At 34.1% G+C, this 14,359-nt stretch overlaps 2 non-coding genes across 2 annotated transcripts; both read right to left on the bottom strand.

Annotated features, from left to right (window-relative positions):
• Window positions 1-2,636: 2,636 nt before the first annotated feature.
• Window positions 2,637-2,708, bottom strand: TRNAQ-UUG (transfer RNA glutamine (anticodon UUG)). Its single transcript has one exon. It is a non-coding gene; the product is annotated as a tRNA-Gln (tRNA).
• A 2,353-nt stretch (window positions 2,709-5,061) lies between these two features.
• On the bottom strand, window positions 5,062-5,133 carry TRNAC-GCA (transfer RNA cysteine (anticodon GCA)). Its single transcript has one exon. It is a non-coding gene; the product is annotated as a tRNA-Cys (tRNA).
• Window positions 5,134-14,359: the final 9,226 nt, after the last annotated feature.

Here is a 14,359-nt window from a genome sequence, read left to right as displayed (position 1 = left end):
ATATTAACTTAATCAACAAAAATTTGTATTTTTTTTTTAAATTATAATCTAAATTAATAAAAATACCATTGAACTTTGCACTCTATCTAAAAATACTCATAATTTTTTTTAAGAAAAATACCGTTGAATTTAAAAATAAAAATAAAAAAAAATAAAAAAAAAAACTTCAAAACTACTCTTTAACTTTCAAAAGTGTTTAAAAAAGATAGATGGGGAGAAAATTGTGTTCATGGGGAGAAGATTGAAGGTTATTTTAGGGGAAGGTTTTCAAGGTCAGTATAAGATCCTGAAAACATAACAAGAAGTAATATCCTAACTTAAGGTCGCGATTAAGAACCTACTAGTAGGCTACTTACTAAGTTTTACTCACTTCATGTTTATCATTTTTTTTTCAAGTAAATAAGAGTGGTCATGGATGAGAGTAGACTTTGGAGTGTGGGCCATGGACTAACCTCTATTTTTAATCTAGTATTTTTTGTTCTTCTTTTGAGTCTGCTTCTTATTTTGTGTTTGTAACGGGTATGTATATGTAACACCCAAAAATGAAGGAAATTATCTCCCATAAGATCAAGCCACTCATGAAAGACCCAAAGGATAGAAAGGAAAAAAAAATGAAAGGATTAAGCAAGAACAAAGGACTTAGTCAGGTCACTCGTGTACCTTAACAAGTGATTGCAAGGAGTTAAAAGGCCTTTTGAAAAGGATTGGAAAGGAAAAAGTAAATCAAAAGGGCAAAAAAGTCATTTTATCAATTATCAAGAATCTTTCCCGATTTGTAATTCCTTATCTAGAAAGAATCTCAAGATTCAGAAAAAGGGAAAAATGATAAAAGACCCATGAGAATTTTGTAGAAAAATTTTGGATTTTTCGAGAAAAATAATAATAAAATATTCAGAAAGTGACAAATTACCAAAATACCCCTGGAAGAATGGATAGTTACAGAAATGCCACTCTAATTCGAATCAGAGCATCTACCGTGACCATCGGGAAAAAATCTTTCACACTTAAATCTCAACCATCGAATCACCTCCAAAATTTGATATGATCTAGAATGAACACGCACGGATCATCACATCCAAAGACTAGTATTCAAAGCCAAGATCGGTAAGGCTATGATCGGAGTTCATATCTCCAAAAAATTATCCAGAAAGTTTGATCTCTACATAACGAAGATTCTGGAGCTCTCAATGTTGGTTTAAGCTCCTCCTGTGAGGTCGGAAGTAGGAGCAACAATACGGAATAAGAATCGAGAAAGGTCAATCCCCCAATTGAAGGCAATAAGCGTTTAGATTGTGGATCTCCAACTCTCAGATTTCTTCCAAATTCGAGAGCAATCCTCCACCATTTCTCTTCAAACTTATTCCTACAGTTTCTCAACAAGATTACCCACGAGTTCTATGAAGGAATAGAGTGCTGAAAGTGCCCAGAAACCATTCCTCCAATTCAATCTGCCATTGAAGAACTTCAAGAAAAACTTGGAAATCCAATACGAGGATACATGATGACTCGTCGAGCAAGAATGATTCCAATCAGTTTCTGTACCTCCAAGGAATGCTTCCATAGAAGACCACGAAAGAAAAATAACCTCGAGAGCGTGCAAAATTGAAGGAAATAGGTTTCGAAATTAAATTGGGGATAAGAGTCAAAATTCCTATCTACGATCTCTTTTCCTTCAAATAAAGGATTCCTCTAGCTTCAGAGGAAGAAGTTGAGTAAACTTGATGAAGGAATCGAGAGCTGAGTCATCGTAGAACAAGCTACCCATAAGATCGAAAATCTGGCATTTCGAGTGAGTTGCATACCGAGAACGATTTTTGGAAATTAAGGTCCTACACTCAAAGACGTTCCTCCAAACCAATTCCTTTAGCTTGAAGATATGATATAGAAGGGGTTCAATGAAGAAATAGGGCCTTGAAACCCCTAGAATCGGCTACCCAATAAGAAATTCTTTGTTTTATCTCCAGCGATAAATCAGATTTCGGATGAACTTTGGTATCGAATATCTTAGGCTACGATCCACGAGAAGTTATCAAATAAATCCCTAGCCCTTTCTGTTCAGAGGAAGAAAATGATGATACGGCCAGTTCAACTAAACTGTCTAAGTCAACTCAAAATTTAACCTTTTCTCGAGTTTTCTCAATAGATCTTATTTTATGAAATGTTGTATGAACCCTTATCCCGAGAGGTTATATAAGGTAATCAAATTTGGGAGTTATTGGAAAACTTTAGTTAGCGAAACCAAGATATGGGAGAAAATGTTCATCACGATCCATATGACTTTACCTCCTAGGATAACTAAAGTGATAAGATACTACGTGCATAATATCATGTTGGGCTATTCCTAAGAACTTATAAGTTCCAAGCTTGACCCAAGACGTTATGCATAAACCTAGGATCACCAAGAATCCAAGAAAACACCTAGGTTAATGCAAACATCATGCTTAACAAGTTGCTAGTTATTATGGGTTCAAATGATAGTGGAGCAAGTTCTGAATAACTCGAGAATGTTACGCCTTATGCCTCAAGAAAATTTGTGTTTTCGCATCGAATGCTAGGTAACACCCTTTTGTTTTAAAATGTCGTCTTGTGTTGTCGTTCCTTATTCTGTGTTTTCGCATCAAGGTCATTTCTTAAAAAGGTCCTACCGGGAGTTGAACCCAGGTCGTTGGATTCAAAGTCCAAAGTGCTAACCACTACACCATAGAACCCCTTGTAAAAATTGATTTTGGAATGGTTTTCCTATTTTATGCATATTCCACAAGAAGAGAGATTCTATCACGAGTCAAACTCAAGTTATTGGATTCAAAGTTCTAGAGCTGTTTTATCTAACTCGTTGTGATCTTGAGCACCTTGAGAGTGGTTGCAAAAGTAACCCTCCAGTGTTGATTGAAGCTCTTGAAGAACATGTAATTTTATATATTTCTTATAGTTAATTTATATATTGTTGTATATTACAAACAAATTGAAATAATACTTTACATCCCAGTCTTTCTTTCTTCCGTGCAAAACTTAACAGGAAAACCATATTATTTCAATATTCACTCGAGAAACAAGGGGTGAAAACTGTATTATTTCAAACCCTCCATTATTGCTTCTACTTTGCGTGAAAATGCTTCCACTAAATCATGTTACTAACTAGTTGGTTTGGTTCGGTTCAATTCTTGGGTCCACTAGATTGAATCGACCTAGCTCAATTAAACTCTTGATAATATAAAAATCATAAGTTTCTTAAATTACGTTAACTTGAAAGTTTAACCCCTAATTCTTTTTTAGAATGTTTAGCTTTATGTCTAGTTAATCTCTAAATGCTTAGAAGTATCTAATAAGACTTCTATTTAAGGAACTTTTCTCTATAAAAGATGTAAGACTTCAGGTTTATTATTAAGGAATTTCAAAGGAGTGATTTGATATATCAGAGGACAAAATATTTATTTGTTTCAAATATCTTATGTTGATCATTCTTTTTTGGCAAGTATTTTGAATATTATCATTGTGAATTACTAATGGCATTAGATTGAATCTTATTAATAACAATATCCCAAAACTCAGGTAAAGATGACATCAAAATTAATACTTTAATTTCATCTTCAAAATTTATTTTCACTTAACTCAGTTGACTGATAATCATAATAGTCACCCGTGCACAAATATTTACAACCTTAAAAGGTAAAATTATAAAGAGTACAAGAGAAAAGTGCTTAAAATAGTTTCAAAATATAGAAAAAAAACAGTAGGAATTGGTCAAAATCAACATCCATTAATCACTTATGGCACAACACAGATGAGGGTAACATTTTTTTTATTTCTCTACTATATTAGGCCCTTTGATTTATTTGCTTTACAGGATGTTGAAGTTTTCTATGTTTGAAATAAATTTGGTTGATTGTTTTCTGGTCACCATTGGTACCATCAAAACTTATTTATTTATTTCTTTGAAATGTTTGAGTTTACCATTCATATGTTTTCATTTTTCTACATTGGTTTTAGGTAAATTGTTATAATTCTAATTTTTAACTTAAAAAAAAAAATTAATCTGGTTGTCACGCTTAAAACTACTCTATAGGTACAATCGACCTATTATCCTTCCACCAATAGGAGCAAAAGGCAACGTTACTATGTGAAACTAGTTTCATGTCATTTATTCAACAATAAGGGTGTTAGCATGAATTTGGAAATGAATCCATATTTAAAAAATTTAGATAAAATAGAAAAGAATTGTTATCTCAAAGACAATGATACTATGTGAAACTAGCCTCAACTTAACTTTTAGGGGCCGTAAATCAACGGTTCCTTCACCCAAGACCCATGGCCCAACTCCCAAGATGGAAGGGATAATCTAGAGAATAATTCCAAGAACCCTAACGGATGGGTTACAAACTCACATTATCAAGCTCGACAACAAATAATGTCGCCGGCAAACTTAGGAAGACTACATGAAATTACGAATATATCAATGTAGGATTTTTTTAATTTACCGATCTTTAAAATGTTAAATTATGTGAAATTATTGGCAAAGAAGAATATTCTAGAGAGCTCTTCCATTTTATTTAAGATTTTGATACTTAAGAAAAGAGAGAATGAATAAAAATAGGAGACATTTTATAGATTTAGGAGGGGTAAGTGAAAACAAAATGGGAGTCATGACCCATTTTCGGTGGGTTCTCGAAGCACCGATTGCAAGTTAAAAGAGGGTGCTTGGATACCACACTCTTTTCTTAATGATTTCTTGGTTCTTGTCCGAGAATAGTGGCGCTAAGTTTTTAACCATGTTCATAGTGGGTGCTTAGATACCACACTTTTTTCTTAATGATTTCTTGGTTCTTGTCCGAGAATAGTGGCCCTTAGGTTCTAAGTACATGGTTCTATGTGCTGGAGGACTTTGGAATAAGGTTTGGAATCGGTAATTATTCTTATTTCTTTTCCTTTAGACACTCGGTGGTCGGGAGTAAATCGAACAAAGTATCTGTCCAAAATAAAAGGGCCCAACCAGGTAATCATTCTTATTCTTTTAGACACTCGGTGGTCAGGAGTAAATCGAACAAATTGTCTATCCAAAATAAAAGGGCCCAACCAGATTCAAACTGATGACCTTTTGATCTGCAGTCAAATGCTCTACCACTGAGCTATGGACCCATTTGGCATGATTTCAACCTTAGTGACCCCTTCTACAGACTGTCAGTCCAAAAGTGTAAAAAGTGTCTGTCCAAAATAAAAGGGTCCAACCAAGTTCAAACGGGTGACCGGTCAAATTCTCTACCACTAAGCCATGGATTCATTTTGTAGGATTTTAACCTTAGTGAATGGGTTACCGGTCAAATTCTCTACCAGTGAGCCATGGATCCATTTTGTAGGATTTTAACCTTAGTGACCCCTTAGACATAGTGTCAGTCCAAAAAGTGTAACAAATTTCTATCCAAGATAGAAGGGCCCAACTAGGTTCGAATTGGTGACCTCTTGATCTTCAATTAAATGCTCTAACATTGAGCTATGGACCAATTTTGTATGATATCAACCTTAGTGACCCCTTCTACGGATTATCGGTCCAAAAGTGACCCTACCGAATCGGCTATGGACCAATTTTGTATAAATTGGTGGATTACCTATCGGGAATTAAACACAGGTCGTTAGATTCAAAGTCGAAAGTGCTAACCACTATACCATAGAACCACTTGTTAAACTTTAGTGTGGCAGCGATTTTGATAAGCGCCAACAACGCTGGATTTTGCAAAGCTAGAGGTCGCAGTATCCTTACAGACTTTCACAAGGTGTTTTCAACTTCTTTTATAGATAATTGAACTTTTGAGTCCATGCAAATGATTGGTTGGATTAGTATCAGTTTGAGAGGATAGAGAAGAGAAGAGAGACTTTGTTAGAAACTCTCCCATAGATAATCTCCCAAAGTGTTTTCAAGTTTTTTTATAGGTAGAATTTTAAAATCAAACCACAACAAAACTTACTTCTATCTAGCAAAATTATTTTTTTTGTTTAAAACAAGATTATTCCCTTCTTTTTCTAAAACTAAATTTAACTGTTGAATAGATTTTAATAGTTTTGTTAATTAAATTTTCTTTAAAATTAAAATAGTTTTAAAATTTTTGTACCTAGAGTACAATGGAAATAGTATTTTTTTTATTTTTTTTATTACTATTTTGTAATTTATATGGTATTATTAGAGGCTTTTGAATGAAATATGATAATTGATTCTCTGTCCTCTTTGACAATTTTAGATACCTCCATATCCGATATTTGATGCGACACGTTTCATTATGAGATCTGCCCTTGGGTCAATAAGACTTAAGTAGAGAGTTTATTTGACTAATGATTTGATTTTTTTGGGTTGTAGAGATATCCCTTACAAATCAAGACTTTGTATTATTTTGAAGACACTCATCAAGACATTTGTAAATGTGCCTAATATCTTGAAGGATATAAGACACGTAATTGAGAGAACCTAAATCTTTTTAGAAGTTTGCTTTTCTAGGATAAGTCATCACCAAAGTTTGAGACAAAGACCATTGGATGAGTTTTAATAAGGCTCAAATAAATTTAAAATCAAGAAAACGGATCTGAGTTTGATATTATTTGATTTTGGGTATGGACACAACTAGCTGTTTTCTTTTGATTACATTAATGAATGAATGTAAATGTCTAAAATGTTGACCTTAATGGTTTTAGAAGATATCAATGCATCATCAATATAAACATCGAAATTGTTTGAAAGGATTGAAAATATCATTCATAATCTTGTGAAATTCGGATGAAGCGTTTTTTAGCCTAAATGGCATGACATTCCTCTCATATTTTCTAAATTGGACATAAATGCTATTTTATATTTGTCCTTTTAGAAAATTAGAATTTTCCAAAATCCCAATTTCATGTTGAATTTTATAAAAACATTTGACTCTAAATTCTTTTTATCAAATCATTTTTGTTTTGGATTGGATATCTTATTTATTCTAAAACCTTATTCAAAGGTTTGTAGTTAATTATCACTATCAGAATTTCTGGTTTCTTTTCACCATGTTGTTAATCTAAAATGTCAGACATGACCACATGCTCTTTGAAGACTTTATCAGCTTCCTCTGCAAAATATCACCTAAAATGTCACCGTATTTAGTGTTCGATGCTTTTTTATTTAACCCTAGGATTCTATTTACAGTGAACTTGTGATAATTTTTGTCAAATTATATATTTGAATACCTAATACATTAAGATATAATATTTTATTTAAATAATATTAAAATGTCGTAGAATTTCATAATACATGTTTAATTAATATGAATCTCATTCAAATTTCAAATATATATTTTTATTTAATGTTTATGATACACATCAATTATTTTAATATTTAAAATATCAAATACGTTAATATGTTTGGATATTATACTTCAAGACTACAGGAACTTGCTCAGCGGACCTGAGAGTTACATTGGTCCACGATGCATCTCATGGACGATGCAAAACTATGGTGGCGCTTGAAGGTGAATTGTATAAAAAACTGGTCATGCACCAAAAAATCGTGGGAAGACCATTGATGGAATTGAAGAAATCGGCGCTCCCCTGGATAGGTTTCCAATCAAAGACCTAATGTTTGATGTTGACTCTTTTGAAGAAAGAGCCACAGGATCGAACAACAAGAAACGTGGCGGTAGCTCTAAAAACTCTATCACACACATAAAAAAACGTGTCGAAGAGTTAGACATTACACAGAAGATCTGGCTTTCATCAAGGAGACCCGAGTTTGATTCTCGACAATGAAATTTTATTTTCTTATTTCTTTTATTTTATAGTTTCATCTTTTGTCACCAATTATATTTAAACCTTACCTAGGTTTGAGAAGCACTATAATGGATGAGTTCAATAGTATCTTAAATTTAAAAGACTTTTATGAACTTGGTTTGAGAGGCACTATAATGGTCAAGTTCAATAGTATTCTAGATTAAAAAGACTTTTATGAACTTTGAACTTTTAATAGTGTTATGTCATAGATATTTTGTTCAATTTCAACAAGTGAGGTTGAGGTCATTCAAATGGTTAATGTGATAATCCGGTCATTTTCAAGGTCTCTTTTGTTGAACGCCATCATGACTGAGATGACTAAGATGAGCACCAGAGTGAGTTTGACAAGGAGGGTCGTAGAGAACAACACCCCAAGCCAAGCTCATGTTGGACTTAACAAACTGAAAATCCAAAAACACAAACCCTTAAATGGAACTGGGATGCTAAGGAATTAAAAAATTTTATTTTTGACGTAGAACAATACTTGAAGGTTACAGGAACTTGCTCATAGGACCTAAGAGTTATGTTGACCACAATGCATCTCATGGACGGTGGCGCTCGAAGGTGGATGATATAAACAATGGGTCATGCACCATAAACTCATGGGAAGACCGTTGATGGAATCAATGCAATCGACGCTCCCCTTGATGAGTTGCCAATTAAAGACCTGACGTTTGATGTTGACTCTTTTGAAGAAAAAGTCACACGATCGAACACCTCGAAATGTCGCGGTAGCTCTAAGAACTCTATCATATGACCAGAGAGTTGAGGGCTACAGGAACTTTCTCATGCGACCTGAGAGTTACGTTAGCCGCAATGCATCTCATGGACGATGCAAAACTATGGTAGTGCTCGAAGGTGAATGGTATAAAAAATTGGTCAGTCACCATAAACTCATGGGAAGATCGTTGATGGAATCGATGCAATCAACGCTCCCCTAGATGGGTTGTCAATCAAAGACCTAACATTTGATATTGACTCTTTTGAAGAAAGAGCTACACAATCGAACAACTCGAAACTTCGCGGTAGCCCTGAGAACTCTAACACACACAGGGAAGGACGTGTAGAAGAGTTAGACATTAAGCAAAAGATCATGCTAAAACTCTTCAGCGATCTGACAAAAGACTTCAGGACATTAACACCAAAAATCTATTGTCGTCCAACGGTTAGGATATCTGGCTTTCACCCAGGAGATTCGAGTTTGATTCCCAACAATGGAATATTATTTTCTCATTTCATTTTATTTTACAGTTTCTATCTTAGATTGAAAAGACTTTTATGAACTTCGTACCTTTGTTAGAGTTATGTTATAGATATTTTGTTCAATTTCAAATGGTTAATGCGATAATCTAGTCGTTTTCGAGGTCTCTCTTGTTGAACAACATCATGGTTGAGATGAGCAGGTGATTCAAATGGTTAATGCGATAATCTAGTCGTTTTCGAGGTCTCTCTTGTTGAATGACATCATGGTTGAGATGAGCACCCGAGTGAGTTTGACAAGTTGGGCAGTAGAGAACCACACCTCAAGCCAAGTTCATGTGGGCTTAACAAACTTAAAATCCAAATGGAAACCGGGATGCTAAGGAATTAAAAAGCTTTATTTTTGATGTAGAACAATACTTGAAGGTTACTGGAACTTACTCATAGGACCTAAGAGTTACGTTGGTCGCAATGCATCTCATGGACGATGAAAAACTATGGTGGCGCTCGAAGGTGAATGGTATAAAAAATGGGTTATGCAACATAGACTCATAGGAAGACTGTTGATGGAATCGATGCAATCGACGCTCCTCTAGATGGGTTGGCAATCAAAGACATGACGTTTGATGTTGACCCTTTTGAAGAAAGAGCCACACGATTGAACAGCTCGAAATGTCGCGGTAACTCTGAGAACTCTATCACACACATGAAAGGACGTGTCGAAGAGTTAGACATTACTCAAAACATCATAGTAAAACTCTTCAGCGATTAGACAAAAGACTTTAGGACAACTACACCAAAAATTCATTGTTGTCCAACTGTTTGGATATTTGGCTTTCACCTAGAGATTCTGGTTTGATTCTCTGAAATTGAATATTATTTTCTTATTTCTTTTTATTTTATAGTTTCATCCTTTGTCACCAATTATATTTAAACTTTACCTCATTTTAAGGGGAACTTTAATGGTTAAGTTCAACAGTATCTTAGACTAAAAAGACTTTTATGAATATCGTACCTATGTTAGTGTTATGTTATAGATATTTGTTTCAATTTCAATGAGTGGGGTTGAAGTGATTCAAATGGTTAATGCGATAATCTGGCTATTTTCAAGGTCTCTCTTGTTGAACGCAATCATGGTTGAGATGAGCACCCGAGTAAGTTTGACAAGGAGACCCGAATTTAAACTTTACCTACGTTTGAGAGGCAATATAATGGTCAAGTTCAATGGTACTTTAGATTAAAAAGACTTTTATGAACTTTGTACCTTTGTTAGTGTTACTTTGTACCTTTGTTTGTGTTACTTTGTACCTTTGTTAGTGTTATGTTATAGACATTTGGTCAAGTTCAACAAGTGGGGTTGAGGTGATTCAAATGGTTAATGTCACTTTATTTGATTCAAATTGTTAATGTGATAATCCAGTTGAATAGTTACAGGTTATTTCCAAGGTCTCTCTTATTGAACGCCAACAAGGCTGAAATGATTGAGATGAGCACGTGAGTGAGGTTGACAAAATTGAAATAAAATCAAATAAAATCAAATAAAATCACTAAAAACAATCAATAAAATTGAAAAAAATTGAAAAAAAAAAACTAGCCTTTTGACACTTCCTTCAACTCGAAGGGTGGTAAATCAAGGATTCCTTCACCCAAGATCCATGATCCAACTCCCAACATGGAAATGATAAGGGATAGAATCATTCCAAGAACCTCAATGGATGGGTTACAAACTCACATTACCAATCTCGGCAACTGGACGTGTCATCGGCGTTAGAAGAACGACCGCATCAGAGCTAGTCATGGGGATAGAAGATCCCGTTGAAGGATGATAGACCAACCGTAATCTTCAGCCCAACGAGCCAAGCTTTTGTAGAAGCAAGAACCCTTGTATTAAAGAAATTAACACCTTCTTATACAAAATTTGGATCAACCAAGAGATAAAGCTAGAGTTAGATGATGAGATCCAAGAGAAACAAGATTTGGAACCTTTTTCTAAATTGAGACACTTCACAATCGAACTTGATCAAGACTTGATTGAATGACTCAGATGCAATCTACCACAAGAATTGCATGAAACTTAGAAATGACAAAGATATGCTCAGATTTCTATAAGGGGGATCGTCTCCACTTGAGAGATCAATTTCATTCATCACAAATATGCTTTTCCATAATAATTTGTGGGTATTTATATTCTCCGAACAAAAGAAGTTAGTGGCCATGATTTAATTTCGATCCCTTCAAATCTCCACAGAGAAGACGGAGTCAATTTGAGCATTACAAACTTTATGAAATTAAAATAATAAATAAAGTTTTCTAACCACTCATGAAATGATGCTTGCAACTTCATCCACTACTTCAACCGTGCAAATATTTACTTTTGAATCTCCAAATGGTCTTGACTCAAACAAATCAGCTTGTAACACATGAAATGATGGTTGAACCTAGCCTATCCAATTTTGTAGATGAAGTATGAATGCTTGTTCAATCTTCTTGGCTTTGGGTTGTGTAATAGGTCCAGTTGGAACACCGTGATTCTTATCATCATCTCCCTCTTCAAAAGGATTTGTCCTCGAATCAGAAAAATCATCATCTACATCAAAAGGACTCAACTCAGCAACATTGAAAGTAGAATGTACATTGTGATTCTTATCATCATCCCCCTCTTCAGGATTCGTCATCGAATCAGAAAAATCATCACCTATATCAAAAGGACTCAACTTAGCAACATTGAAAGTAGAATGTATTGACAATTCTACCGGAACATCAATTTTATTGTTCCATGCACTAAAATGAGTCATTTTCCTAAATGTCTTATAGAGCATTTATAGTCAAATAAATAAAGAAATTCTTATAGAGCATTTATAGTCAAACACGTGACCTTCAAATCTTCAATATTACGGTCTCCCAACTAAGCTATCCCCTATAACATTGAAAATGAAAATTCTCAAATTTTATAAAGAAATAATCACTAAATTTAGATTAAATAGTCAAGTAATTTTAAAAAGAAATAATCACTCATTTTAGATTGAATATTTAGGTTATGCAAGTTAGTCAACTTGAATTAGGTGGGGTGAACGTGGATCAAACACGTGACCTTGAGATCTACAGTGACGCTCTCCCAACTAAGCTATCCCCGCTAACATTAAAAAATGAAAACTCATTAGTAAGGTATTTAGCTAATTCATTGATATTTTAAAAAGAAATAATCACTAGTTTTAAATTGAATAGTCAGGAGTCAAGTTATGTGATGTGAATCAGGTGCGATGAACGTGGATCAAACACGTGACCTTCAGATTTTCAGTCTGATGCTCTCAAAATCGAGTTATCTTCGCTAATATTTGAAAAAAAAAAAAAATCATAAGTAAGGGTATTTCTGCTAATTCATTATATTTTAAAAAGAAATAATCAATAATTTTAGATTGAATAAAGTTGTGCAACTTAATGAACTTATGCAACCAAGTGCCGTATTTACGCTAATTCATTATTCATTGAAATTTTAAAAATAAATAATAACTAATTTTTTATTGAATAGTCAGCTTATGCACATGGAAACAGGTGCGGTGAACGTGGAGATTAAACACGTGACCTTCAAATCTTTAGTTTGACACTCTCCCAACTGAGCTATCCCTGCTAACGTTAAAAATAAAAATTCATAAGTAAAGCTATTTCCACTAATTCATTATATTTTAAAAAGAAATAATAATCAACTAAACTATCAGGTGCCATGAATGCAGATCTAAGCCATCTGAGATAACATAAAAAATGAATAATCAAATTATGCAATATGTGGTGAAAGTGGATCAAACACGTGACCTTTAAATCTTCAGTCTAACGCTCTCCCAACTGAGCTATCCCCGCAATCATTAAAAATGAAAATTCATCAGTAAAGATATTTTCGCTGATTCATTGAGATTTTAAAAGGAAATACGCAATCATTAAAAATGAAAATTCATCAGTAAAGATATTTTCGCTGATTCATTGAGATTTTAAAAGGAAATAATGACTAATTTTTTATTGAATAGTCAGGTTATGGAAATAGAAACAGGTGTGGTTCATGACCTTCAAATCTTAAATCTGTCTCCAAACTGAGCTATCCCCACTAACATTAAAAATGAATGTGGAGATCGAACACGTGACCTTCAAATCTTAAATCTGACGCTCTCCAAACTGAACTATCTCCATTAACATTAAAAATGAAAGTTTTTAAGTAAAGATATTTCCGCTAATTAATTGAAATTTTCGAAAGAAATGATCACTAATTTTAGATTGAATAGTCAAATTGTGCAACGTGAACCATGTGTGGTGAACGTGGATCGAACACGAGACCTTCAGATCTTCAATCTAATGCTCTCTAAACTGAGCTATCCACACTAACATTAAAAATAAAAATTCATCAGTAAAGGTATTTTCGCTAATTCATTGAAATTTTAAATAGAAATAATCACTAATTTTTAATAAGATATTCAAGTTATCCAACTTGTATAAGGTGCGGTGAACTAGAACACGTTAGGTATTTCCGATAATTCATTGAGATTTCACAATGGAATAATGACTAATTTTAGATTGAATAGTCGGGTTATGCAACTAGAATCAGGTGCGGTGAACATGGAGATCAAACACGTGACCTTCAAATCTTCAGTCTGACGCTCTCCCAACAGAGCTCTCCCCGCTAATATTAAAAATGAAAATTCATAAGTAAAGGTATTTCCGCTAATTCATTATGTTTAAAAAAGAAATAATCACTAATTTTAGATTGAATAATCAAGTTATGTTTTTAGATTGTATAGTCAAGTAATAAACTTGTATTAGGTACGTTGAACGTGGATAAAACACGTGTGACCTTCAAATCTTCAGTCTAATAATCTCCCAGAGCTACTCTTGCTAATATTAAAAATGAATATTCATCAGTAAAGATATTGGGTACACTTCTGAAAATTCAACAAAAGGCATTGGGTACGCAGTTATAGTACGACATTCCACCCATAAAAAGATGGTCAAACAGAAATGCTTAAGCAAATATTGGAAGACATGTTGAGGGTACATGTGATGGATTTTGCAGGAAGTTGGGATAAGTACCTACCCCTTATGAAATTCGCTTATAATAATACTTGCCAAGCCACCATACAAATGGCCACATACAAGGTTCTCTATGGACGAAGATTTCGATCCCCTATCTTTTGGGAAGAAGGGGGGCAAATGACAACTATTGGGCCAGAGCTAGTGCAAATTACCAACGCCGCAGTCCAGAAGATTAAAGCTAGGATACAAACCGCACAAAGCCGAGAGAAAAGCTATGCAGACCTAAGGCGCAAGGACATGAAATTGTAGGTAGGGGATCATATATTCCTAAAGGTAGCACCCCATGAGAGGGGTGCTCAGGTAG

The sequence above is a fragment of the Cucurbita pepo genome, chromosome 10 (assembly GCF_057944985.1).
Source record: "Cucurbita pepo subsp. pepo isolate OVF chromosome 10, ASM5794498v1, whole genome shotgun sequence".
NCBI classification, from domain to species: domain Eukaryota; kingdom Viridiplantae; phylum Streptophyta; class Magnoliopsida; order Cucurbitales; family Cucurbitaceae; genus Cucurbita; species Cucurbita pepo.
Note: the sequence above shows the minus strand (reverse complement) of the source record. Positions and strands in the feature narration are given on the sequence as shown.